At 39.2% G+C, this 27,640-nt stretch overlaps 1 long non-coding RNA gene across 1 annotated transcript in view; it reads right to left on the bottom strand.

Annotated features, from left to right (window-relative positions):
* LOC125988627 (uncharacterized) overlaps window positions 1-27,640 on the bottom strand; it is a 92,647-nt gene that overhangs the window by 11,014 nt on the left and 53,993 nt on the right. Inside the window, exon 4 of the long non-coding RNA XR_011086472.1 lies at window positions 4,493-4,541. This is a non-coding gene — a long non-coding RNA (uncharacterized lncRNA). The remainder of the gene's footprint in view (window positions 1-4,492; window positions 4,542-27,640) is intronic.

Genomic DNA, 27,640 nt, shown 5'->3' with positions numbered 1-27,640 from the left:
TTAAATTAAACTCAAATGCACATCTTTATGAACAACACACCAATCAATACTACTGTCTATCCATGCATAAGAGCTTGTTGCAATTGATTTTTGCCCTTCTTTGCAGTGAAAAAAATCCAGGAGCTTATATGAATTACAAGGTATCGTGCCTCAATTCATCAACACAACACAGATAATACTGGCCGTTGCCAAGGAAACGATAATGGTTTTTGTCAGTTTTTCAACAATCAATTACCTTAATGCATTAAAGGGCAGTGTTTACAAAGACTGTAAATTACCAACGAACATCTAGGTAGTTTATGGAATCCATAGCAGTGGACTATAGACAGTACAGTATGACTTTACTTCAATACGCTGCTAACAACAGGTTTCCTTGTGAGATTAGTAGTTTTATTTTATAAGACATGGGTCAGCATTTCCTAATAATTTGCTGTATACTGTACAAGCTCTTAGCCGATCAGTGTCATTCAAGTGGCTCCCTAAAGCCTTATGATGTTTAAGAGTGTGGCATTTTAGTGCTTCAACCCATATTTAGTCCAATGGAAATTGGAGAACCCTGGGTACACAATGGTTGAAATATTCATAGCTGAAGTAGATCTTCACCAGACATTCATCTAGCAGTTGAAAAAGTATGTGTGCGTAGAGGTCAGTTTTATACTTGTTAAAGTAATTTGGCAGTGAAACTTCACATTACTAAGGCTTCTATGCATGTGCTTTCTTTTACACAGGTGAGTAATTTTCATGAAGACACAATGGTTCAAAACCAGTAATAAGAGGAGCAAATCTCTTATCTGATTGATGGACAAAAAGGTCATAGTTAATTTGACCAAGTTTCTTAAAGCCCAACACTCCTGGCCAATCCACATCTTTGGGCTGAAAATAATATGATGCTTCATCTTTCAAAGATGTACTTTTCCTAAAGCATTGTTGATTGCCCTGTGTCCATTACTTGGAAGGATTATGATAATATTCCACATTGTGCTCGGCGTGATGCACAGGAAATTCAATACTCAAAAGGTTAATGCAATCAATTAGGATGACAAAGGAGTAAAGTAAAACCCTCCTGCTCGTGGAAAAAAAGACAGGAGAAGAGAGGGGGAGAAAAGGTATTAAAAGCTTGAATGGATGCATTGAGGGAAAAGAGCCACTTGAAAAGACAAAAAAATGGCATTTATTCATCACGTATCATCTGAAGGCGACTTGATGAAACACAAAGATCATAAAAAAGTAATTACAGAATAAATAGCATAGTTTGATTCTCAAGCAGTTGCAAGTGACCAATACAGGATCAACAGTTTTGTTTGAGATGATCATATATCGAATCCCAAATCTAATGTCCATTTTGCATTATGAACTTTTTCCCATTCTGAGTTAAGTTGTATCTCAAATCCCCCATGTGGCTTGCATGGGCCGAGTATTACCATCATAATTGCCTATGTGAAAGTTACCTTTGTTATTTAGATATTGTATATTGCTAACAACACAAAGGAGCCCCATCAGTGCAGATTAATGGACAAATCTAGACGGCAGCATTAAGATTTTACAACCATTGTTGTAATCCACATTATCTTTTGAGGCATGTCAAAATGGTGATGTATTCATCACATTTCTATGATAATGTTATGAGAGGCCACGCAGTGATTATTAGCCAACGTCTGCAATGCCTATTTTCCGCCAATATGTTGTGCAAGAAGAAAAGCCTAAAACCTTGTAATCCACTTAGGTAAGGAAGTAGACTTACCTACTTCTACAGACCCAACCTGATAAATCCACTGCACTTCAGCACGTGTATATACTGCTAACACTTCAATCACATCTTCATGATTTTAATTCAACTCATTGTGGTAGAGGAAACTCTTTGTCGATGTCCAAATACGTCTAGACCACACTGGATGTTGGATTACTGCAGACGTTTGTTTGCAAGTGTAGAAAGAAAAATCCAACTTTGCAAGTCAAATGCTGCTAAATACTTTCCCACTCACACACACAAACATCCCAATGAACAGGTCGATAGCACAAACCTAACTAAATAAAAAAAATACATAAAATAAACTGTTGCTTTTGGACTGACTTAATCAGCTCACCAATGACAATTTTCTTTAAAATAAAAGGTACAAGGTCCACCAGAACAAAAGATTTGTTGGTAACCGTGACTCCAATGTTTTGGCTTTAAGAATGTCACTTTTTCATGGGCTGCTGGAACTTGACCTACATCAAATTTCTCTGTTTAGGGGTTTTCAAGCCCAGGAGTCCAGTCAAAGAAACAATGGAGCAAAATGGGCTTTGAAGTTGGTGTTGAATAAAAACCCCAGGGCTGACACATGAAATGGCCTCACAGCTGGCCTGCCCCCAGCCCAAAGAAAAACAAATACTTTGAGAGAGGGGGACACGCCACTCCTGTCTCAGCTTCATAGGACTGGGAGGTGGGCTTTCACGATATGCCCGTAATGATGGATGGATTCAGAGGAAAGTCTATTCACATGGAGATGTTACATCATAAATATTTACACAGGACTGCCGTATCCATGTAGCCTTTACTTGTTTTGACACAGTGGAAAAAATTTAAAGGACAAAAAAACTGCAACAGAAAAGTGGGGGGAATGATAAGGCTGACTTTATAATGCCATACTGAGTGAATTAGTAATGCAGATTATGGTTTATAGGGTACCTTTTGGTCAAAATGTGGATATTTATCGATACCAGCGACTGAATAAACTCTAGGTTTATTCAAAAAGAAAGGAAGCAAGAAAAAAGCACAATAATAAAGAAAATAGGCCACCGTTTACAAAATCAATAATGGTCAAGTCCGCATTGCTTTTTCTTCATGGGAACACAAGGAGAGACACTGTCAGCTACAAAGTAGGTACTAATGCTTGGCAAATCGTCACTTTAGTTAACAAACAATGTGCTCAAGCCTAACGAGAAGGAAAGGCGAGACGTCATTGTTGGTAAGCAGCCCTATACATTTCTGCTCAGTGAGCTCAATTAAAAGCCCAAACGTCCCTTGAGATCGTCCCTGGGACCAATGAAAACAAATTTGGCAGTTTAATTTTCTTCCCACTGTCTAGGAGAGAGACTGTGTGCTGCTCCAGAAGTGTTCCCTGGGCCTACGGTACGTCTACGAGAGCCACGAGGAGAGGGGGGATGTCACGCCAACACCGCGTTAAAGCCAGTCGGTCTTTATAAGTTGCATTAACATTTATCAGAAGCCAATTAAACTAACGATGTTGCTGCTATGTGGTTACACACCAGGGAAACGTTTGGATGGTATACACAGTTTGACACTCATACTGCACTTGCAAAATAACTTGTTCATCCATGCAGCTGCGTGTGGAACATCGGAACTTCAACACCGACACCATAGAAGAAATGTGCGTATCTTTAAGGAAATCTTTGCCACAATTGTCATTTCATGTCTCCTCTCCAGTGTGCAAGTGACACTATCAGACACAAAGGAGTGTGGCGTAGCCCTCCGTCTCAATTCACGAGCATGGCAGCCCTCGGCGGGAGCCGGGGTCTCCGAGTTTGACATGAGGCAGCCCACGGTGTCACTACTGAATGTTGAGATCCCTCTTGACTAAGAGGCCAGGGGCAGGGGTTGTTGTCTGCATCCTCATGACAGACTCCCACATCAGCATTGTGCTCATACCAGCTAACATCATTAGCACACAAGGTTTCATCTCGGAGAAGAGGAGGAGGGGGGGGGAAAGGGGGGCAACCCAGTTTCTTTAAGTCACAAGTCATTAGTGTCCTCTGGAGAGTCAAATTGTACAGAGGCTGATTTTTTTTTTTTTAATCAGCAACAAAAGGTTTTATCCTCTTGTTAATTTGGTGGATGTCATCTGTACTTAGATGTCTGTGTCTAATGTCTGCCCCAGTAATAAATGCCGTACCATGGAAAAAATTACATTATTTTGTCAAGATGACTATGTGGGATGTTGCCGTGATAATTTCTAGACATAAAGCAGGTATTATGGAACATCAGCGTGAAATTAACACAAGCAAAAAACAGCACAGTGCACAAAATAAACCTGTTGTTCCATAAAACAGTGATTTCATATTTGAGTTCATAATTTGTGTGCAACACAACGGTAAGGCAAAGCTCTTCAGCTGTTCATGTTCAGGAACTCATAAAAGAGCAGTTGTTGTATGTCAAAAGCAGCATATTGTTCTTGTAGCACGGAGCCAATTCACTGTCTGCCATGTATTTTACACAGCGTTACATACCTCATCACATGACAAGAATGGGAGCGAGTGAGAGGGGCCCTCTTTGGAAAACAGATACATCAGTGTGCCAGTATAGTGTACGACATTGCTGTGAGTTAATCAGTTGGAAAATAAAACGGTGGGATTCTAATAAGTCATTTGTCAATTTTTACAACCCCCAGACACATTGATCCATGGGGATTAATGAAGATGCCTGATATTGTTGTAGATATGAACAGGGGAGATGGTGGGGACAGTAATAAGTCATGTTGGGGATTTGTCTTACCTCGTTTTCTCTTCCTGGGGAGTCACTCCGTCCAGGGGGCTCACTTCATCTGAAAAGGAGAATGAAGGAGAAGCATAAAAACAGAGATACAGATTATTGAAATGTATACTCTGGAAAATGAAAATAGGTCATGTTGCCAATATGCACCCAATGACAACAATCTACACTCCTGATGACTTGTCGCTCACATGATTTTTATAAACAGAGTGAAAGAACACACATAGTATGTCACAGCTTGGAGAAAAGGACTAGAAAAAGGTACCGCAATAATTGTTGTCTTGTTTGAACGACTTAGGCTTGTCACATTTGGATGTGAAAAGTAAAGGTGCATTTGTCACTTATGACACCCATTAACCCTGACAAAAGGTAACACGAAGACAAACACTGACTTTGTTCATGCTGGTTGAGTCACTTTTAAATCCTTTCCAAAGTTTCTTAACCTTGAGAGCTCCCGCATCCTGGAAAAAGTAATAATTATTCTAACCTGATCTTCCTACTTATTTTATATCTCCCCTCAGCAACCTAACTTCTTCTTGGCAACAGTGCAGTTATTAATTCATGAGGCACTAATTAGTTCTTTGTTTAATTTTGTGTTAAACAGACTGACCGGAATGATAACGACTCGCGCTGTAGCGCTTCGGTCCCATGCCGCTCCTGTTTGCTACAACAAGGGAGCATCGTGCGACTAGCATGATGAACCCAATTCCCTTCTAAGTTGCACTTCATTAAGTCAAAATGTGACAAGGAGCTTAGAGGAAGAACTGGCAGATCTGATCATACATAACAATGCAGGCCCACTAAGTTTCTGCGAGGGGAGGGATGGGGTGAACGGAGGAGGAAGGGGGGCTCTGCGGTGTGGGACGAAGTGGATTCATGGATGCATGTTGATAATTTTCTATTTTTAACCCTTAGGGGACAGCTTTCATTTTCCTTTAATTGTTTTTGTTCTGAGCTGAAGTGTCCTCTTTTTAAATTGCAGCTCCTATCAACTCCCCTGATCAACCCCCTGTGCAACATTGCAGGTAAACAAGTAAACAACAAGGTTGCCCTTTTGCATGGCACAAATGCTCACGACATTTTCCCACCGAGCGCCTCGAAAGTCTTAAACTGTACGTGCGTGATGATGGCGAGGCTGGGCCGATCAAAATGAACATTTTTGGCAATGTAAGTTGAAAAACCTGCTGAGGTGACGGGCCTGTAAACTCTCAAAGCCTTATTCATAACGTAAGAATGCATTAAGGTGTTGCCATATTTGACATAGTGTACTTGCTGAGAAATGCGGGGTGAATGTACAGTACAAGGCGAAAAACACATTGAGGATGCATGATATGCACAGCGCTTATTGTTAGAACCCATTTCATCCAACAAATACCGTGTCATCTAACATTACACTTTGCTGGGAATCTCAATTTCTCTCACAATGCATGAATTCCTCAATACACTACTGGCTTTGTACAGGCAGAAAAAAAAAAACACTTTCTTTTGCCAAATGGGGTACTTTTGTTCCAAATGCTTTTTCATCAGCTGACAAGCTCCACAAAGATGTTTAGCCTCAGCAAGGACTGAATATATGATAACATCAAAAAGCGGACAAGTAATTACACTGTATAATAGGCAAGATTGGCATTTTCAAAATCATTTTCATGTGGATGGAAATGACATTGCATTGACTATTCTGTATTCACTGGTGCAGATAAATAAACAAGGCATGGAGAAGGAGGGGGGTAGGTGGGGGCATACAGAACGCAGAGTACAATGGCAAGCAGGTCAGTAATTAGAAACTCTGTTTGCACAGTAATAATTTTAATATATTCATCAGGAAACAGAGCATGCCTAGAATGATAAAATCCTATCAAGGAACATATCCCAGATGCATTAACCTTTTAAACAGACTGACAGAACATTGTTGGGCACCTTGAAGAACAAAATAATAAAAAATCCACAGAGAAGTCCTTGTGGTATGTAGTCACACTGTGGCTGGAAATATTTAATGTTTCCAGGACTTCCTTTCACGTACATATTTTTAAATAAAGCAAAATCATTTTGGAACCTTTCTTCCTTTTAATGCTACAATTTTGTGTGTCAAGGTACTGACTGAAGATCGACACTGAAACACACAATCTGCTGATTGCATGAGTGTTGACAGGATGTTGGTAACCTTGTTTGTTAATGAAGGTGGCGGTGATGATGCTATGGAAATGTTTGCAAATTGCTTTAAGGAATCCTGACATGCAAAAAAAAAAAAAAACCTTGCCCTCCCAATGTCATTTCTCAAAGAGACACGAATATGTAATTATTGAGGAATTCAAGGTGGAGTACAAAGGTAATTATTCTGAGGTACCTGAAAAGAGTTGACACACCACGTGGAAAATGTAAGAAAACAACACACAGTATTCACTATTCTTGTCCGCACATAATTGAAGATCACAGTATTTATTTTGTTGGGGGTGGGGATATTTACATACTTTGAAACTGAAGCGGATCTATGTGGAACAGGAGAATTGAACCATGCTTAGTCTCTCTATTCGTCAACGGACGCTACAGCTAATTGTTTACTTTTCAACCTTAGCTGGAGCCAGACCCCTTTTATCCACTGGTGAAAGGAGAATTTGAATCCCTTCCCTTTCTGCTCGAACCGCTTATAAAAAAAAAACAAAAAAAAAAAAACAGGGCATATGGAGCCATGTTTGCATTATTGTCAACTTTTTTAGAATATCTGTTTCGAATAGATGTTCAGATGAACATCTCTTTCTTTCTATTCAATTAGCTCAAATGACATGAAATATGATCCACAACAATGTGTCTGCACTGTGCATCCACCGGTTAGCATTCGGAGTGCAGCAGAATGGGACACTGACCATTTACTCATGCATATTTGACAGCACCTAGTAGGCCCCTTTTTGAGCTGTCACTTTTGGCTTCTATTCTCTTGTCCCCCAGGAAAGGACCGAGTCGGGGGCTTCTGGGGCAGCTACCTCCACAGTCCCGCTGCCCCATCCTCGCCTAATTTTTGTTGTCCGGCCCTTTGAAACCTCAATCTCACGCAGAACTAAAGAATTGTGATCCATGTGCAACAAGTGCCGGTGCCATGGAAACCCCCATTTTCCTGGAATAATATTCCTTTTTATCCCCTTTGAAGAGCTGTCACCAGGCATCACATGACCCCAGGCCTGACCATAACAAAGCCTATTTTCTGCCTGCCTTTTGATTGATTAAAAAAGACTTTCTAGTAAAACCATGTTAAAGGACACAAAAAGTGACACACACAAGAAAGGACCCTAGCAGATGGCCCAATAAGACAGGTTCCCTGGTAATAGGGCAAAGAAATAGGAAAATATCATCATTGTCACCCAGGAGAGGTCAGGCCAAGCGTGTAATCTGACTACAATGGTGATTAAGAGAATGACGGCCAATGTTTGGGATTACATGTTGCATATTACATATGTCAAATTAACACACAACACAGTGGGATCCAATTCCTATAAACAAACTGTGTTTAAAATACTATATCATCAGTGCTAAAATTTGCTCAGCTCTGTCTTTATGGTTTGTTGAATTATAACAAAGCATGTTTTTGAATTGGTTAGGTAAGTTTACAGAAAGTGCATTTCACCTGCATTCGCATTTAACAGCCAATACGGAACTCAGTTCGAGTCATCATCGATTCATGCACAGCTGTAATGTGTTGCTATGACAATAATATAAAATGAAAATATAAAAGCCAGTTCATTGTGTTTTTAAAAAGATTTTTAAAAATCAAATTTAATGAGATGTGCAATTTATAATCCATCTAATGCGAACACACTAACAAGGATGTCTCTTGCACATCCTTTTGCACTTGGCAGAGGTAACAAAATATGTCAAATTGCATTAATGGATGTTTCCTCTGTAATGCAAAATCAAAAATGGGAAAGGCTCAAATATCAAACATAGAAAGAAAATAATACTTCAGGCAACATTAAAGAAAAGGGTGATGCGGTCCCTTTGTTTCTGCATTGAGTACTATGCTGGAGACATATTTACCAAGACGATAGGAGAGGTGGGGGCGAGGTATTAGAAGCTCCCACACATGAGCAATTAGTATTCCAGATACTTATGGTTCTAAACACAAAAAGGCCTCACCAAATCCCCACGGCAGAGGTGTCAGACGGAAAATGACGAAAATCTGCTCCTTGACAGGGAGTCATTTATATTTTAGCTTCGTTCCATTATCTTAACGAATCCATCATCAGCCAATGCAATATTAACAGCAGAAAATCAACTCATTAGATCCAGGGGGATTTAATCAAGATTGCAATCATGTATGCGCTTCCTGGAGAGTTCGCTTCTTCTTTTTTTTTTTTTCTTTTTGGTCCTTTCCACGTAATTGCCACATCTCAGATCTTAATAAATTATTCTCGATCTGAGATTGATGCCTTTTTCCCCCCTCGCCTCTCACACCATGCACTCACTGTCTCCAACTATAATATTTACCATAAACATTATTATGTCATGGGCACACAGTTTAAAATGGCCTTTAGCTAACTCACAGAAGTAATTGGCTTCTCTATTTCTCTCTCGTTTCCTTGCTAATTGCCTGCTGATATTAGTAAGAGTTCCCTCAGAAGAAAAGCAAAGGACCTTCCTGCACAAGCTGGGATGTATTGCTCGGAGTTTTCTGACATAAAAATCTTTCTTCCAGGGTGAATAGAAGGTCATTGTTTTGGTCTCGTTTGTTGGAAAAAAGATTGTTTACTAACGAGCACCAGATAGCAGAGGTTCTTGAAAACATGTTAACCAGGCAAGAGTGCAATGTTTTCTCACTTTTCAGCTTACGTACTATGCAAGTGTGAGATACCAGATACTATTCATTTAACATAAAACATATTTCAAAAACAAGACCTATTTTTCAATCTTAACATCCATCCATCCATTTCCTATAAATCAATACAGTAACCCAGCACCACCGGTTCCGGGGGTTCACGTTCCCAATATTTCTTTTTGCTTGTGTAGTTTATATGAATATATTTATAATTTTATCGTCTAAAAAATGAAAACGAAGGTGGTTAAATTCAGTTAGTTATGTGTATCATTGCAAGAGTTTCAAAGGTTCCTACTTTCTTTTCAATCTTTTGAGTCAGAGTGGGGGGTGCCACTGCAAGGGTGTGTGCATCTGTTCGAAGTCAGGTGGACGGAAGGAGAAATGGAAGTTGGATGGTTCCTGTCAAACACTAACCATTATATTTTTTTCAACAAAGAGATTATAGATCGACCATGGCTTGTCTCCGTTTCATTTAGGCAGCAGACGCTACAGTGTCTGTCTTTTTACTGTTATAGCATAGTGTTTAGTGAATTTCCTGATGGCTGATGTGATGATTTAAGGCTGCACATCCGCTAGTGATAGTCTTTTTAGTTGGCTGTGGATTTCAGTGAGGCATCAGTGTTCAAAACATGCATGGCCATCATGTCCCTGAACAAAATAAGCAGTAGAAAATGAATAGAAGGATGAGTGGATGGATGGATTCACGAATGGAAATCATTTGTATTCACTGACATGGTATTCACTGACAATGATATGGACAAGAACAATTTAGTGAAGAATTGTTTTGTGTCTTAAAAATATTTTTTTTTGCACTGACAATAACATCATCAAAAAAGTTATACGTTCCCATAGCTGAAAAAATGCTTAAAAAAAGCTGTCACTTGCACGACAGGGCAGCACTTCACCAACTGCTTGTTCCCTCGTGCTTATCAGCATGTATTTGGGTTAAGAATTTGAGATATGGAGGTAATGTGTCTCTGCTGGTCACATTAAGTGAACTTAGCTGGTGATGTGCAAACAAGGTCATGATTGACACATGACTCAAAAAACAAGAGTTACTCCAATGGTATTTTACATTTTCTCAAAAAAGCTGTAGTGTGAACATTTTCTAACATTTCAAGTGTAAGATCCATTTTAAAAGTTTGTTTTGAGTCTATGAAATGTCTGCACCAATCACCATTTAACTCTTATTTCTTATCTGGCTGGAGAACAGCAAGGTGTAGCTGAGAGCACATTTGCCACGTCAACCTGCTGCCTCCAATCCTTTTGCAGTGATGGGGAAGGACAGGACAGTGTACCTGTCTACATTCATGTCTCATCTTTGTGGCAACAGGACTTCATTCGGCATTGACTTCTAATATGTTCAACATGATCTCAAAGTGCAAAAACTGCCAAGGTCCTTTAATCTGTCCATGGAACAAAGTCTTCCGTACAAGGTCTAACCTGACCTTGTCACTGCGAGTCTAATTTTCTGTCTGTTAGGCAATATAAAGCTTATGCCATGCCTTCTACGCCAGCCCCTCCCAGTCAGTCTTCTTCCCTCCATAGACCTGCCTCGCTGTAGGAACAGAGTAAGCGGTGTGTAGCTACAGCACCAAATGTTGTGTTAATCCCTCTTTTTCTGAGATGGCCACAGTAAATCCAAGACCTCTGTAAACCAATCTCAGAGTTTTTTTATCTTGATTTATTAGATTACGAGCCCTGGGTCTCTGAGCCTATGCATCACACACTAATCCTAATCGGAATAGACAAGTATTAGCCCAGTTCAAGGGGAGCAAAACAGCAGGAGTGGCCAACTTTCAGTAAGAGGAGAACTACAAGCTTATTGGCTTGATGGGCTTTTATTTATCCATTTCCCTTTTTCCCCTCCACTTCCATTAGTAGAATGTGTGTGTAATTAAAAACATAAATCCTGACACATGAACCCTCAAAAGGCCGAAACCCACTGAACCTTAGCCGGTTTGGCTTTCTTTTCCTCTCACAATGAAGTTACTGAGCCAAGCCCAATCATTTGTATTTTTCTCAGATTTCTAACAATGAGCAAAGCAAACATGAAGGTCCCATTGAAAACAACTGCAAGAATTAATTTTACATCTCAGTGAATTCAAGGCAGTGTTGTCAAATTATGAGCAACACGGCTTTGTAACTAATTTCCCTTGGTCCAGAGACTGGTAGAAAAAAAGAGAAGTAATCATTTTTATTTCTGTTAATTAGAAAGGTGTCTCTACGCTGTTTGCATCTGGGGCAGAATGTCACAAGCACTCATGTAACCATGACTGACCTTAAATTCAACTGTGGAGATGGTCTCAAGCATATTGCAAACGGCTGGTCTCACATTACTTTGAACCAATCCAACCAATGCGGAGGGCAAGTGGGTAACTTGGGCTGAATGGAAGCCATGTGACAGGAGGCAAAGGGCTGGGGTGCATTAAGAACCGGCTGCTTGAACACTAATGCTGGTCACAGCTGTTAGTCTGCCAAAAACTGCAGCAGCGGGGATATCCTAAAATACTATTGAAAACCACTAAACCTCCTCCCGGCTGCTGTAAAGCTATACAGCTGCTTGGCGCCAGCACAATCACTGATCAATCTCGGAGTCCAGTTAGTCGACAACGTGCTTCTTTTCAACCTTGGGAGATCACACTTTTGTGACCTCAAGAGGAATCGGAAGGCTGGCGTACATGTATATTATACCTTTGACAATTAAGCAACCTGCATTGGAGTCTACTGACTGTGCAATTGTGTATGACTGGTCATGTACAGTATTTCTGCCCCTGCATGATGTACATCCATGTGGCATCACTACAGCGGTGAGCTCGCCTCTACCCACAGCCCTCAGGGGTGACAGGGGAGCTAAGGGAGATGTGACAGGCATGTCTGCTCCCTGTATGTGTTTGTTTGCCCCTGAAAATGAGACGCTGGTTTCACTCCAGCCCCCTGGGCATGTGTAGTTGTGCCTCCATTGCATCGCCTTCATCTGATACAAAGTGCAAGTCCACCGCATGATAATTTGCCTCTGCTGGTGGGCTGAAAGTGGATACATACAGCACTGTATATTACCGTACACAGTTCAATTAGATCGGTCACTTTGTTTTGTTTTAAATCAAAGCGATGCTGGGGTCATACTTCAGTATTTGTGCTGTTACTCTACAAATTATTGTATGGTGGGACATCAATCACTTCAGCAGGCTGTGTAGCTGCAGTTTGATTTTTTTTAATCATTGTAATTTCACCTGAATGCTGTTTTTTCAATACAAAATAAATCAAAATAATTCAATATAATGATTTTAACTTGAACAAACATAGAAGGATGATACAATAAACCCCATGGGTTCTCCTGATGGGCAAATCAGACACGTCACTATATGATCATAATATTGAAAGTTAAGTAAGAAAAAGAAAGAAAAAAAAGAAAGAAGAATCTGAACCTCAGACTTACCATGGTATTAGCGTGCCAACAAAAAGTGAAGAATAGATTGCCTTTGCTCTTGTATGTCCTTACAACTAAGTGTCACCAAGTGTACTTTACAAGGAATATTCATTTCCTTAGGAAGGCCACGTCAGCCTTGTGACTCAATCCATATCCATTTTGTCCTGTCTGTCCTCGCTTTTCTGTAAGTGCCAGATATTTCACCTGCCTATCAGTTTCCCCCTTAACATGCTGGTATATGCAGGAAAGGCGCCCATATAGTGTCACTGATTGTCCTCTGCAAAGCCCTCCTTGAAACTACTATCTTGCAGCCTCAACTCCCCTCTTCTTCCATCGTTCCCATTACAGTGTGTAGAGGTCACAGCGAGAAATGGGTTCAATTGGGAAGATAAACTGTAGTCCAGTTTTACATATTATTGAGGTTGGGATGAAGAAAATGGCTAGTATAATTTGTAAGATAAATAATGTGAATCATTATATTGGCTTCACTAATATATGTTTACAAGAGTCAATTACAATTTTTCTACAGTTCTTGGAAGGGACCCTGAAAGACACATTGTGTTTTCATGTTTGCCTGTTTAGCGAACTGCTAGACCCGTTTTACGGCAAAATAAGAAGAATCAAACGAAATCCTTGCAGAAATGTGCCAAGCAGCTGTTTCAACGCGACAAAATCGGTAGGGGGTTAAAAGGAGTCAATGGGGGTTAAAGAGACAGAAGGTCTAGCACTTACAGAAAGAGTAGCCAGGGACTTCAGTTTAGGACTTGTGGAAACCACATCAATCAAAGTGTGGAGCACTGCCAAGAAGGAAGAAGAAGAATGAGAGGAGCTATGGAAGAATCAAGTAAATTACTAGATTTGAGGAAAATAATTATATACTGTAAGTCAAAGCTATTTTGGTAGTGGTACCTTTTTTCTCTATTCCATTACGCTGGGCAAACTTTAATTTCCAACTTCCTGGGTCAGTCCAATTCTTAACCAAAATTGGATTGTTTTTAAGCCGGCAGTTAGAGTGTAGAGCGTAGTTAGGTTTGACGACAAATCATTTGCATTGAAAATAATAATAATAACTTTCTGTACATGCATATTTTAAGATTTGAACATAACACTGCTGAATGATTTCTGCTTAGAATGCAAGTACACTTAATGTTGATTTGCACGTGATGCTTTTTCCTCAAATTACCGTTGTCCCTTTCGAAAAGTATCTCAAAAAGTAACAGGTCTAAGTAAAATAGCAACCATGGACAGAATCTTTTCTGCTGGTTGAAATAAGGTAAGTTGACATGATATGCCTATGTCTCCCACCTATGATGATGGTTTGAACTCCTAATAATAAATTGTTTCATTTCCAAAAGCTGGACCAGTCAATTGTGGCAGTCAAAAGGTCATTTTGAGTAAATAGCTTCTCTACATACTGGTGTGTAAAACATAACAGGGAAATGAATGCATAGGATGTTTTAAGATGTATAAAGTCTCTTTAAAGTGAAGTTAAGGATAGCTCTCACACTGAAAAACTTTATCCCCTTTCGAGCAAATTTATGGCCGGACTGAAAGTAGTGCCATTCCCTTTTGAATGAAAGAGTGTCATTTATGATAAAGCCACTAAATTCCCTATCTCGCTGCCCCCAAAAGTATTTCAAGCCAAAGTGTCACTTTTCCTAATCTGTCACTTATAACGCCATACAGCTTCATCGGAGTGTCGCACGAACAGAGGCATGCACACACCCACAGGCTGTCAGTTTTCGTGCCCTTTCCAAGGACAAAATGCAGTACAAAACACACAAGGCATGTTGTGGAACAGGTAGACTTTTTTTTTGTCTGTGTGGAAAGTGAATCAATTAAGAGAGAGCCCTTAAAACTCACTTCTTAAACATACATTCCTTTCATGAACTATATCGTCCTGAACAACTGCTCTGTTGGAAGACTACCACATGAGTAGCATGCAAAAGAATGGCCTTCTCTAACTATGTCGGGAATATTCCAGTCAGTACATGTGGTTTACTTTGGTTAATAATAATCTCTTTTACCAGAGATATTGCTCGTAAGCCCAATTCAAAGTCTGCAAACTTTATCTTTACTATTGTAAGTGATTGTTGTAAAGTGAATTCTCTTGCCAAGAAGTCATTCTAGGTTATGCTGTCCTGTGGCCGTAAATATAGTTTTGTTCTCTTACTTCCCTTCAGGGACTCATGACCTAAAAAGGTACTGTCTGATTTCTGGGGTTATTTTCAGTTTGTGTGATAATGCTCACTCTTGTCCCTCTTTAGAGATTCTGACAAGAGGCAAACCAGAAGAAGGTTATTTTTGGGAGATAAAGGATCTCAATGGAAGTAAAATACAAACTCTTGGTCCAACCACTTAGTGCACAAACACTTAAACCCAACATGATTCATATCCTACACATACTGTACATGCTTTTTTACACTTTACATTTTTAGATGGTTCACTTACATCTTGTCTAAGAAAGTGACACCATATTTTATAGCATTTACAGTGTTTTAACATTCAGAAAAATTATTCATATTCCTGAATATTTGGAATTTTCTTTATGGTACATAGTAACAAAAGGAATATGGCCACAGCTGAGCAAAATTACGAGTAAAGTCACATTAAATTATATGTATAAGTAATTCCCAATGTTTTAATTGTTAACAAATACCTTCATTTTCTTTTTGGTTACGGAATAAGTTAAATGGGAAAAAAAAGGATATTAGTAAGGCCTTTACTGATTTCAGGAGGGACATATATATTAGTATTTTGAAATAGCGAGTTCACAATACATTTTACCCCCTCAGTATACTATATTTTGTAAGTTTCAGTTTTATTTTTTGGGCCTTTGCATTGCCACTGTTCTTGTTTGTTGCTATATTTTGGTCCTTTTTGCACACTCTAATCTGTTTTTGATAGGGTGAGATGTGACTTCCTATCCTTAGCCCCATTGTTTTCCAGAATTTTAGAGGAATGAGGTTAAAACAAACAGTTCCAATGTAGAAGGTCAAACAACACTGTTATGAAACCAAGAAAAGAAGACTAAAGGTAACAGCATGAGACCATCAGGGTATTCCTGTTCCTGAGCAAGGCAACGCTCAGTAAACACCCTCTCTGTGGTCGAGAGTGAAAAGGGGGAAAAAAAATCTGTTCATATTGGCACTGTGGACCACTTCCTGTGAGCCTTTGTCTAAATCACAGCCTCTTGTGTTTATTAGATTCCAAATTTGTATGCTCAAGGACTCCTTGATTATTTACAAAAAACAAAAGTATTTCATGATTTCAAAAGTACGTATAAGAGTATTTCATGAGCCAACAGAGCGAAATCTTTATACACTGATCGAAGCAAGCAGCTTTCTTAATGCTTGACCCTTGACCTCTCTTGGGTAATAAGACCTCCATATCTATCCACACACACGTAGTATCAGCACGGAACAATCGGAATTGGAATCCTGGAGTGCTGAGGGAAACAAAAAAAAAGGCTATGTTGGAAAAGCTTCTAGTAGAGCCAAAGTCATGAACCCATTAAAAGACTACTTTATCAGAATATTGAATTAATCTCTCTCAAATATATTGAATCTAATATGCACATGTAGTGTCTCACAGAGGACTGATCTATAAATGTCTCTCTTCCATTTCCAGTTCTTCTAAGGGAGCAGGAAGTAATAAGCATTTAGCACTTTAGCACTTCCAGTGGGCCATGTTGTCCCCCCGGTTAACATCACGAGCATTTTGCATGTTTTTCCCATCATATTTTTCTCCACACCTTCAGCGTCTCAGCTGTTCCTCCCTTTAGTCATACTCATTTCACACATTTCATAAAATTTACCACAAAGACACGAAAGAGGAAACTGTGAGCCGAGAGCTTCGAGCCAAAATAAAGCGCTCTCCGAGTACATAAATGTAATCTCTGTTATCCAGCTGCCCTCCTTAAATCACTCACAACCCCTTCAACAAGTGGTCACAAGCCGGGGCAAAGCAGACTCCTCCAATTGCACGACAACCACAAAAGAGGATTCCAAAACTGATTGCTCAAGTCAAAAAACTGTATCTTTGAACATAATTACAGTATGTCCTAGTATCCTCCTTCCTGTCGGTGAAGTAATTGTGCAGATATTCCCAAGAATAAAAATAATTAACTATATCCCAAGATGGGAAGTGGGAGTTTTTGTCAGGGTTCTTTCATGTCAGTGTGTCAGGACATCAGTCTTTGGAGAGGGGAAATGACAGCGCACAGTGAGCACACTATTGCACTAGGAATTGCCTCTAATTCATATTGCTGTATGGGGGTGCACTTGTGTAGGGAAGTTAAACAAACAACAGAAAATAAAACAGGTTACAGACCGTAAAAAGCAGTATGTTTATTTCAGTTTTTTTGTCAAGCGAGACTAAAATCCCACAACATGGTCTGCCAAAGTGATTGTGTTTAACTGGGTTGGCACCAGACCGCACAGCAAAGTCTCAAACACGTCATCTCTGAAGGCCTCAAGATACATTTGCAGACACGACACACATGCAAGCACAAGTTGACTGTTTACTGAACATGTGCTCCTATGAGCGTACCAGATTTTTAACCAGCTGCTAAAATGTTGCTCTTTTCCTGAGTTTAGCGGGACAATAGCTCTTTCTAAAAAGGCTGACTATATGAAATTTTGATGTAACAAATTGTTTGAAAAAACAGTGCCCAGACAAAGCATGACTCAAAAGACCCCTTATGATAATTACAATAAATTGATCTAGTTTTCCCTCGCTTGGAAACGGGTCACCGCAGCCCCCTTCTGGAGCCAGGCCTAGAGGTGGGACTTCAATGCTCAAGTGGGCAATAAGAGTGGGACCTGGAAGCTGTGATTGGGAGGAACAGCCACCCAATCTGAACCAAAGAGGTGTTCTGTGCTTGTCACGGATTGTCCATAACAAACACCATATAAAAAAAAAATAAAGGTGTTCATATACATGTATGTTTTGGATACTCGGATGAAGAGAGGGGCAACTTGCTGGACGAAGTGGCTAGGGGGAGGGAAGTCTGGGCTCCCTTGCTTAAATTGTTGCCCCAGCAACACCACATTGGATAAGCGTAGAAAAATGAATGAATGAACGAATGAACGAACAAACCAACGAACGTTTAAAGAAAACAACTGATGTGGATAGAACGAACCAACCAACGAATGTTTAAAGAAAAACAACTGCTGTAAATAGAGTGACTATACGTAAATGTTGCATGGTTGAAATGTTATTAAAGCATTTGCATATTGCTTCTAAATACATTATATTTGTTTGAAGATGATTGCTGAAAATACATGAGACTTGTATAGTGCTGAATTGTGTACATACGTCATAACATCAACTGGCTTTTACCTTTTTAGCCAAACTGATGACTTGCTCCTCCCCCACCATAAACGGTAAGAACTTGAGCTGCCCAGTGACATAATTAGGAGATCCACTGGCAGCCACAGGATATCACCATCAATGAGTGTGAATCAGCTTGTGTGTTTATTTTCTGATTGTGGTCCACGGTAACTATTTAACTATCTCACCTCTAAATGTGCCCATATTATATTCACTGTTCTCTCCCATAGTGGTATTTGATTCACAGTAAACAGTTGGGTTTCGGCACATTCAGAGGACACTATAGCACTTAGGGGTGGAGACAATGGCTTGACTTTTAATGATTTTAAAGCCTCATTTTATATACTTGACATTTTTTTTATCTGTCAAATTTGGAAAGGTTTTTAACAACACCATTGTCAGTGATGTGTCAATGTGGTCTTTAATGTTAATTCTTATTGCAAATTAAAAATGTCTAATGTCCTTGTACACATTTATAAAGTGTTTTCGATAGACCTCTCAATGGCCACAATATTAGGCACAATAACACGATTTATAAACCCACTGTAGGAGTTTTGTAATAATGTGTTCTGCAATACACAAAACTACAATCACAATAATAAACATAAGAAAATAAATGAAAACCTCTAAGAGAGTGTCATTCACAACAGTGTTAGCAAATGCAGATATTTCAACACACATTAGCTATATTGGATCTCTACTTTGGTTGTACAGGTGTATCAAATGTTGAGGCCAATGTGTGAGTGAGTTATCATTCAAGCAGTGAAGAGTATACAGGTTCAACTCACCCAAACAATACAAGCCCAGGGATGGTCTTGAAAATCCTAACAACCAGGTTTGCAGGTTTTTTTTTTTTTGGGGTGAGCTGTGTGCTGACTGCATTGTCTCCAGCCTCCACTCTGATAATCTATTGTGTGTAACATGCTCTTGGTCACCTTGACTTTGGTTGCCATAGTTCTCAACACAAACATATCCCCACCCAGAAATACACCAAATAAGGCATGGGGGAAAATCTCATAAGCAGAAGAGACAGGGGGAGAGGCAGAGATATTCTCAAATTTATTGTAAACAGGTCCAAGAGATTCCAGTGTGTACATATACTTGCAAGAGGTTACTGGTGACAAACACGCACACAGTCTGGCTAATTAGTATACAACATTAATTGTCCTACGCGCAGCTATTGTTGACTCAAAGAAAATGATAATTGCATGGGCATCAACACAAAATGAATTGAAGCTCTTTGGAATAGAGAGGTCTTTCAGGACAAGTCTGTTTGTACTAAAAATGACCTTTAAGGACCTTCCTCTAACACGGAGAAATCAGGCTACAAGAAGGCGGCCGTCCTGTCTAGCTGTCGACCCCGGCAGATGTGAGTTGTGAAGAGTTCAAAAGGATTCTTCGAGGGGGCACTTCCATTTACATAATCCTCTAGATATATTCCCCAGCAAACTAATCAAATTATTCACAAGTCCAGCGCCTAACTATGTCCGCTCCGCGATACGCAGTCTTTCCACTTTTCATTACCGACCTCTGTGCCTAACCATATCGAGCCAACCAAAGTCACTTTTCCCTTTAGATTGGCCACCAGACACAGCAAACAAACAATGTCTGTGTCATCCTCCTCCTTGTCCACTTTGTCCAGCAGTATATACTCCTGGGATTTGACTTACTTTTGAAGAACAGAGCAGACTAAGAGAAGGAGCATTTTATCACTTGGCATACACAATCTTTAAACAATAGGACGATATGTCCAAATAACGCTTTCAAGGGAGGTTGGCTGTTGTAGTAATTACCAGAGCAGAGTTAAAGCTATTCAGGGTAACTTTGAAAGACAAGTGCAGATGACACAAGGGATTTTGATAATCGTGGGGTTGGGTTCCTTGAGGGCCTAATCCGAAAAGAAGCTAAACAAAACTGCTGATTCAAATACAAGTATGACTTATTCAATAAGACAATGTCCAATGCGAGACCATTTCCGTATGCTCCTTTGCTCACATAGTTTCAAGGTTGCAACATATCTATTCCATCTACAAACCTATAGATACACAATACACAACAGTTATTGTCGACACCCGTCAAGTTAAAAAAAAGGCATGTTTTCTACATAGAAAACCTCATTGTCTGGATAATGCATATCAACACATAATTTGAAATAGAGCGGAGCGTGCTCCTTTATTTGCCTTCCTTTTGGCGTGGCTTTGTCTGAAACCTCACACTGTTAATCAGGCTGCTGTCGCTTTGCGTGTTCCATCCACTGCCAGGGGGTAAAGGTTTAATGGATCAGCCAAAGTTTACATCCTGTATGCGGTCAATTTCAAAGACTTCTTTCCCCACACTGAAATAAACTATTTTATGTCTCCAAATATGCAGATCATTTTGCTTAATGAAAGATGCTTGACGTCTCAGATCCAATTAATATGCAAATGCAAGCCAGGATTTATTTGTGACATTCTATATGGGTGAGAAAACAAAAACGCTTCTTAACAGTAACTCTAATTGCTGCGACTAATTGTCATATATCATCATTCACTCTGAATCTCATAAACACCTATAATTCTAAAAATAAAAGCACTACAGGCAAAGGAATGTGTAATTTTTTTTTTTGCTTACTTCTGTTTGTTTTATTCCTGTCAAGGTTAGCCATCTGTGCTTAACAAGCTGATGTACATTCAAAAGCTGTCTGTTCCGAAAAGAAATTTGTTCCATCACACAATTTGCTTGCAACATAATATATCGCTTACACGTACAGTTGCTGCTTCCTCTCGATTAGTGTCTTTTTAAACAATGCAGTTAAAAAGACGTGCGCGGTTGTAACACCCACTTTGAGTGTCACATACATTTTATGGCTTTCCATTGTCATCACGATATTACAACGCCTCCAAAAGCCAGACTAATGCAATTCGTCTTTGACATGACAAACATTCCATCGGTGATATATTTATCACTGTAAAATGAAATCAATAATGTAACTCAACTATTAAAATCATTTAATGGATGAAGCAATATAGTCTTGCATCGTCCTCAAGTTTAATGCTAAACGTTCCATTCATCGGAGCACTTATATTTTAAGAACCGTAAACCCTGATTGACACCTCATTGTTTAGAATAGGTAGTTCATTATTTTCCTAATTGTAAATATTGTACACTGGACTCCCACACGCGTCAACTCATAACCAAAGACAATTACTTCGAAAATGCCATATTTCAAGGTTGAGTGATGTAAACGTCATTGGATGAACTAAAGAATTACGAAATAGTAGGCATCAGACCATAAGCTGCTAGAGCTAAGAAAGAAATGCATTTGTGCTATGTTTTTCACGTTGTCATTCTGCAGACCACTGAGTGAAATGATGATTTAGTGTCACCCCAAATGAGAAAATCTTGCAGGGCTATAAACATAACAATCAGCCACTTTGGATTAGAGAGCCATATGTCCAATCTAACAACAGAAAAAAAGAAGAAGAAATGCTGACTAGAAGTGTGGTGGGCAAAATAAAAATGATCCACTGACAACACCTCTAATGCTTTTAATCTTCCTATGATATCTTTATAGCTTTCAACCTTGCTTTGGAAGACTCACGAGCCTCCCTGCTTGAATATCAAATGATGGTCATCTATAGAATGTACAGCACATTGTAGTTTGGAGCCAAGATGTAAAGTCGTTTTTGGAACATACCATAAATGGCCCATATCAATGCGGAAAAGCAATCTGTAGTAATGATAAATTGACAAGTGTTGTGGTAATAACAATAATTGTTTTATGATTCTATTATTTGAATCAGTTATTTGAATTGCATAATGTATAGCCATATCCCAAAAATTAACGTACCTGTTCCCTGTTCGAACGTGAGACCATGAAACACTAAAAGCCACAATTACATTACAACAACAATTCAACTTTAGCGATCAGGTTTGACAATTTCTGATTCAGATGTTGTAAAACATAAAAAGAAAAAGAAAAGAAAATGCGGGATAATGTACCAGTAGACTGAAACATTTGACACGAATCACCTCAAATGATGTGAAAGTGGTTAGGATATTTTTTTTTACATCAGTTTACAGACCCTATCCATTGATATGTTGACCAATCTGCCATAGACACAAATAAATGAGTTTTTATCAAAGAAAATATTAGGGACATTTCTGTTTCAGTACACAAGAAAACCGAGAACCAAGATGTGGTTTTCTGATGTCGCATCCGAATCGGGAAAGTCAAAATGAGACACCTCTGTACTGACTAAATAACTGCCCTGCACTATAGGCCAGACATATTCATACATAAAGCTTAACAAGACTCTGCACAGTCTTGAGAAAACATATTGCTTATGACAGAATCTGTCAGTGTTTGCTTGTGTACTTCATGTCTGTTTGCATGCTGTCCAAGCCTCAGATTGCTGTTTGAGGATGTAATTGCTCTGCTCTGCTCCCGCTGCGAGTGGCCTAGGATGGATCTACGCAGGCTGTTCAGCAGTCAATGGCCAGAGTAGATTGTAAACAGATCTCCCATGAATTGCGGCTTTAGCGGGTTTGCGAGTCTCCAAACAAGGTTGTACCGATAACGCCATTCTCTCCCTGACAAAATCAGCCACTTTGCTGCAAGGGTTTGATTTGAGAAATGCCAGTCAAAGTGATTGGCAGCATTAATCCCCCAGCGGAGCAAATAGGAGGAAACAAAACATGCCCTCTTTGAAAGCACATCCCTGCGCTAAATAGTTGATCTATGGAAAAACTGAGAACAGGCCATCGTGTGAGGTTGTACATATATAATTCAAACAATCTAAACTATATGGACAAAAATATTGAGAGACCTGCTCATATATATATATATATATAGGGTGCATAAAGTGAAAGTGGAAGAAAACTACATTGGATCCACTGGTGTAGTGTTTCAAAAGAGTTTTACAGCGCTTACACGCTCGTTCAGTGACTATTGTGAGTGTAAATAGAGGTATGTCACTATGTATAAATTATTATTTGATTTTAGTTTCAATGTCAAAATCTCTGAGCTGTAGTACCAGTCATGAAGCAGAAAAGGGCTTGTTTGATTCATGATTGTCGAACTAAACAAAAAGATGTGTACTTCATGCAGTGTGTGCTTAAACAGTGCTATTCTATAATATTATGGTGTATAGCTATGCAACACATCCAAAGCTTTCAGAAGCTTAACATACAAGGGATAAAGACATTATGCAGCCATGTGGTTCGCTTCCCATATAAAAAATAATGTCTTTGGCACCTTGTATGAAAGTGTTACCATTACCTTCCATTTGCTTTCAAAGTTCATCCTTGATTCATGCACTGCCAGCTTGATTACGACCTGAGACAGTTGCATGGCTCTGACATACAAAGCACGCAATGACTTTTAAATTAAACATTAAGATTTGCTGGCCAGCAGGAAAGCAAGTCATCAAGCATGAGGCACACGTATTAATTTTCAAAGAACTGTTGGTAATGGGAACATCTTGGAGTCTGTGACAATAACGTGCCTCAGGCTAACAGGTTTCCACTCTTTAGCATAACCCAAAAAATATTTTCTCTCAACTACACTGTATGGTATCACCCTTTGACATGGCATCAAGACAAAAACAAAATACAGTAGGACAATCTATTTAATTACACACAGAAAGATGTAAAAGTTGCATTTGCAAGTCAAAATATTTTTAGTGTCTTTAAGTTAAGGGCACTTGCCTTTTTTCCACACTCTGGGCTCAAGCAGCTGGCCACTGCAAACATTCACTGCGGAATGAGCACGCTGGCTACCAAAGGCCCCACTCGCCATTGGCCCTGCAGCTGTAAATGGGTAGAATACAGTAGAACCCCGGAACTTGACCACCTCGGTACCCGACAAACTCAGAGTTCAATGTCTGGGCACCTTGATTCAGATCTCAAACAAAGCTTCCGAATTCGACCCGACCCGCGCGACTTTTGCAAACAAAATATGTACTGTGCAGCTTGTACTTTGGTCGCATGCCATTTATTGGTGTTAATTGGCGTTGTTGTTTAGCAGGTTTGAAACCATTGTGACGCCCGACTACGCTCACGTGCGGTGGTATCCGGAAAGTTGCAAGATCACGGGGGTTCACAATAAGGAGTTGAGTTCCCGCGATAACAACCGTGTACAAAGAGATCTAGTGTATTTGTCAACAAAAGCCATCCTTTTGTTCACATTGATTCAATGACACGGTTAATGTATCTTTCAATTTCTAACTTTCTCTCCTTTTTGAAACTTCTCATTCTGAGCAGTCGCAGATTACATCTGACTCATATCTCCACTCCCGCCAGAACCACATCAGGCCTTGGACAACATTTGCTGTATAGTAGTAGTTCTGAGGGCTATAAAGTTACTTTAATGAGTGAGGGGCTGGCTGATTCCCTACAATGAGCTAATGTGGTTTTATCAGTCATAAGGAGCATCTCGAATGCTCACTGTTTAAGATTAACGATGAAACAATTAATTACCACACCACAGTGTCTCTATTCTACAGAAAAAGAGGAATTCAAGTAGCGTTATATATAACACAATATAATATAATATAATTTAATATAATATATCCATCCATCCATTTTCTGAACCGCTTAGTCCCCACGGGGGTCGCGGGCGTGCTGGAGCCTATCCCAGCAGTCATCGGGCAGTAGGCGGGGGACACCCTGAACTGGTTGCCAGCCAATCGCAGGGCACACAGAGACAGACAACCAATCGCACTCGCACTCACACCTAGGGACAATTTGGAGTCTTCAATCGGCCTACCAAGCATGTTTTTGGAATGTGGGAGGAAACCGGAGTGCCCGGAGAAAACCCACGCGGGCCCGGGGAGAACATGCAAACTCCACACAGGGAGGGCCGGAGGTGGAATCGAACCCGCACCCTCCTAACTGTGAGGCGGACGTGCTACCCAGTGCGCCACCGAGCCGCCAATATAATATAATATAATATAATATAATATAATATATGGTATGGTATGGTATGGTATGATATGATATATGATATATGATATAATATAATATAATATAATATAATATAATATAATATAATATAATATAATATAATATAAAATAATTATTACCGTATATTAACGTACATTCTTTTGAATCCTTAAGTGTGTTTTCATTGTTGGCCTGCTGTTGATTGGAGCAAAAAGACTGCTTCTAAAAGTGGCACTTGGGATAAAATATTATTTATGAAGGAAAGGGAGTAAACACATCACGTAAGTAACTGTTGTCAAGATTTCTTTCCTAATTTCTCATGCGTTGAGGCAGGAAATTTCTTTCAGTTATCATGGGTACACGGCTAGAACAAAAGCAAAGGCTCTGCCATTTTTTCCCCTCCAAATGATGTGAAAATGGCCCATTATTGTGAAGAACAAAGAGGGTTGGCCTCATGTAAGAGCCAAGGCTCACTGATGCCCCGGTGACTCGGCTTGCTATTCTCCCAAGGCCTACTCCTTGATTAAATGCATAATCCAGCACTCCCCATCCCCAATGATTTAGTGTGCCTTTAAATCAGCTTGCGCACACATAAAAACCTCAAATAAAAATCACCAAGAAAAACCATTGCACTCTAACTGTTCTATTAAAATGATACCCAGCCTAGCCTTTCTTCTCTGCAATACCGTTTATTCCACATGAATGCATGTCTTCATTTTTTTTTTCCACAGGTATGCATATAAAATATTTAAAGTTTAAAATGTCACAGCTGAAACATCAAATGCAGGAGTCTCTCATTAATCAGCAAGGATGGCGCTTCTCTTTTAAGGTTATAACCCTTTGAAAGAGCAAAAATTACATTTTTGACCTTGAAGATGAGACAAACTCATAAACGTAAAATAATTTGCAGTTTAAAGGGGAAAGAGATATCAGCTGCCTCAGCCAGCAGCGCCGTGCCTTGTCACAGGAAGACCAAACAAGTCGCAATTTCACATTTATATCCGAGCTGTTACGATTAATTTGAAATCACACCAAAGGAGGGGGAAAAAAAGAAACAAAACTCAGAGAAAACATCAAAAGGGGCAACTGTCAAACTTTTAAATCCACAGGGTCCTTTCTATCTGCAGCGTGTAAAACTCCAAAGACTTTTTTTTCTTGCAGTTTTATTAAATGGTGCATGACATTTTCATTACTCAAGGAAATTAAATTGACTAATTTTCTTACAAGCCCTGCACGTCTGCTATTTTAGGGAGGTGAACAGAAGAGAGCAATTGTTCCACACCTACACAAAAGGAAGGTGTGTTCTCATAGTTCAAAGCCTTCTAAGAATTTGTAAAATAATGAGGGCGTTCAGGTCGCAGCCTTTTTTTCAAGAAATGACATTGTGATCCTTTGCCTTGCCTGTTTTTTTTTCAATCCGAGTGGAGCAACATAATACCACACTCAGTAACCTAATTGTGACAAACATGTTGTTTACGTTTCAGGAAAATTATACGAATGCTCATCAGATCCTATGACTCCAGAGAAGCTTTAATAAAACTCTTGTTCATGACCATGTCTCTTTATATTTTATTGTCATAGTGAAATGCCCAAAGCTATTTTACTTATCAACAAGCAGAAAACAGGGCTTTCTTGATTATTGCATGTTACATTAATTATAACTACATCCATCCATTTTCTGAAAAGCTTTTCCTCTTAGTTCTGTATTCTGTGGATCATATGGCAATATACGATCTGGTATTTTATTTTAGAGTTTGTATGAGGTGAAGCCCCAGAAAGGAATTACTTTACACGTGTATTGTGCTAAAAGGTTTGACAAACCTTGGTCTGAAGAACCATAAATCCAAATTTTGAGTTTCTTCACAATTTCCTTTTATCAGTAGACCTTAAATGTAATAAGTTCAATCTTTTATCAGGTATAAATCATAGTCGCAAAGCTGATGCTTAAAGTTGACCTCACTTTCATTTTTATTCTTTGGCTTTTGACCCAACATAGGACTGACACTGTTCTATTGCTTTTTGGCGTCTACTGTATACTAACTTACGAATGTCATTCTTTTTTTTTTAATCTACATTTTTTCACTGTCTTTGTAATTGTATCATTATTATTTGATGTTATAGGTAAAGCACTTTGTTATGGCCGCAGCTGTTTTTGTATTGTACTTTCAGGCAGCAAACCCATTCAATTCTGCCAGTCAGCAAAGTAAAAGAATAGGGAAATATGAATAATAAAATAAAAAATAAAAAAAAAACTGAGATAATATGATTGCATAAGAATACACACCCTCATTTAACTGGGGATGTTCAGAATTAACAGTTCACATTCATAGCTATGGTTACAGACAGCTGCCACCATTTAATGATTGGTTGACTACAAACTCAACCACATCCCCAGTTATGATGATGTGCACAGATTGTCAGGTGTTTATTTTTACTCAATCAAGGAATTTAGTTTTTAGTTTTAATTGCATTGACCTCTACAGGTCACATTAACAGTGGAAAAATCTTTTGAAATGGTTGAGCTTGCTCTCATTTTCATAAATGTTTTGGGATTATTAAACTCTTATTTTTTGGGGGGGAAGAAATTGTGATTGTTTAAATGTCGATTAACTCTTTCTTTTACGATAATACAAAGACAATGTTCAATATTTATTAAGTC

Source organism: Syngnathus scovelli, chromosome 2 (genome assembly GCF_024217435.2).
Source record: "Syngnathus scovelli strain Florida chromosome 2, RoL_Ssco_1.2, whole genome shotgun sequence".
NCBI lineage: Eukaryota > Metazoa > Chordata > Actinopteri > Syngnathiformes > Syngnathidae > Syngnathus > Syngnathus scovelli.
Note: the sequence above shows the minus strand (reverse complement) of the source record. Positions and strands in the feature narration are given on the sequence as shown.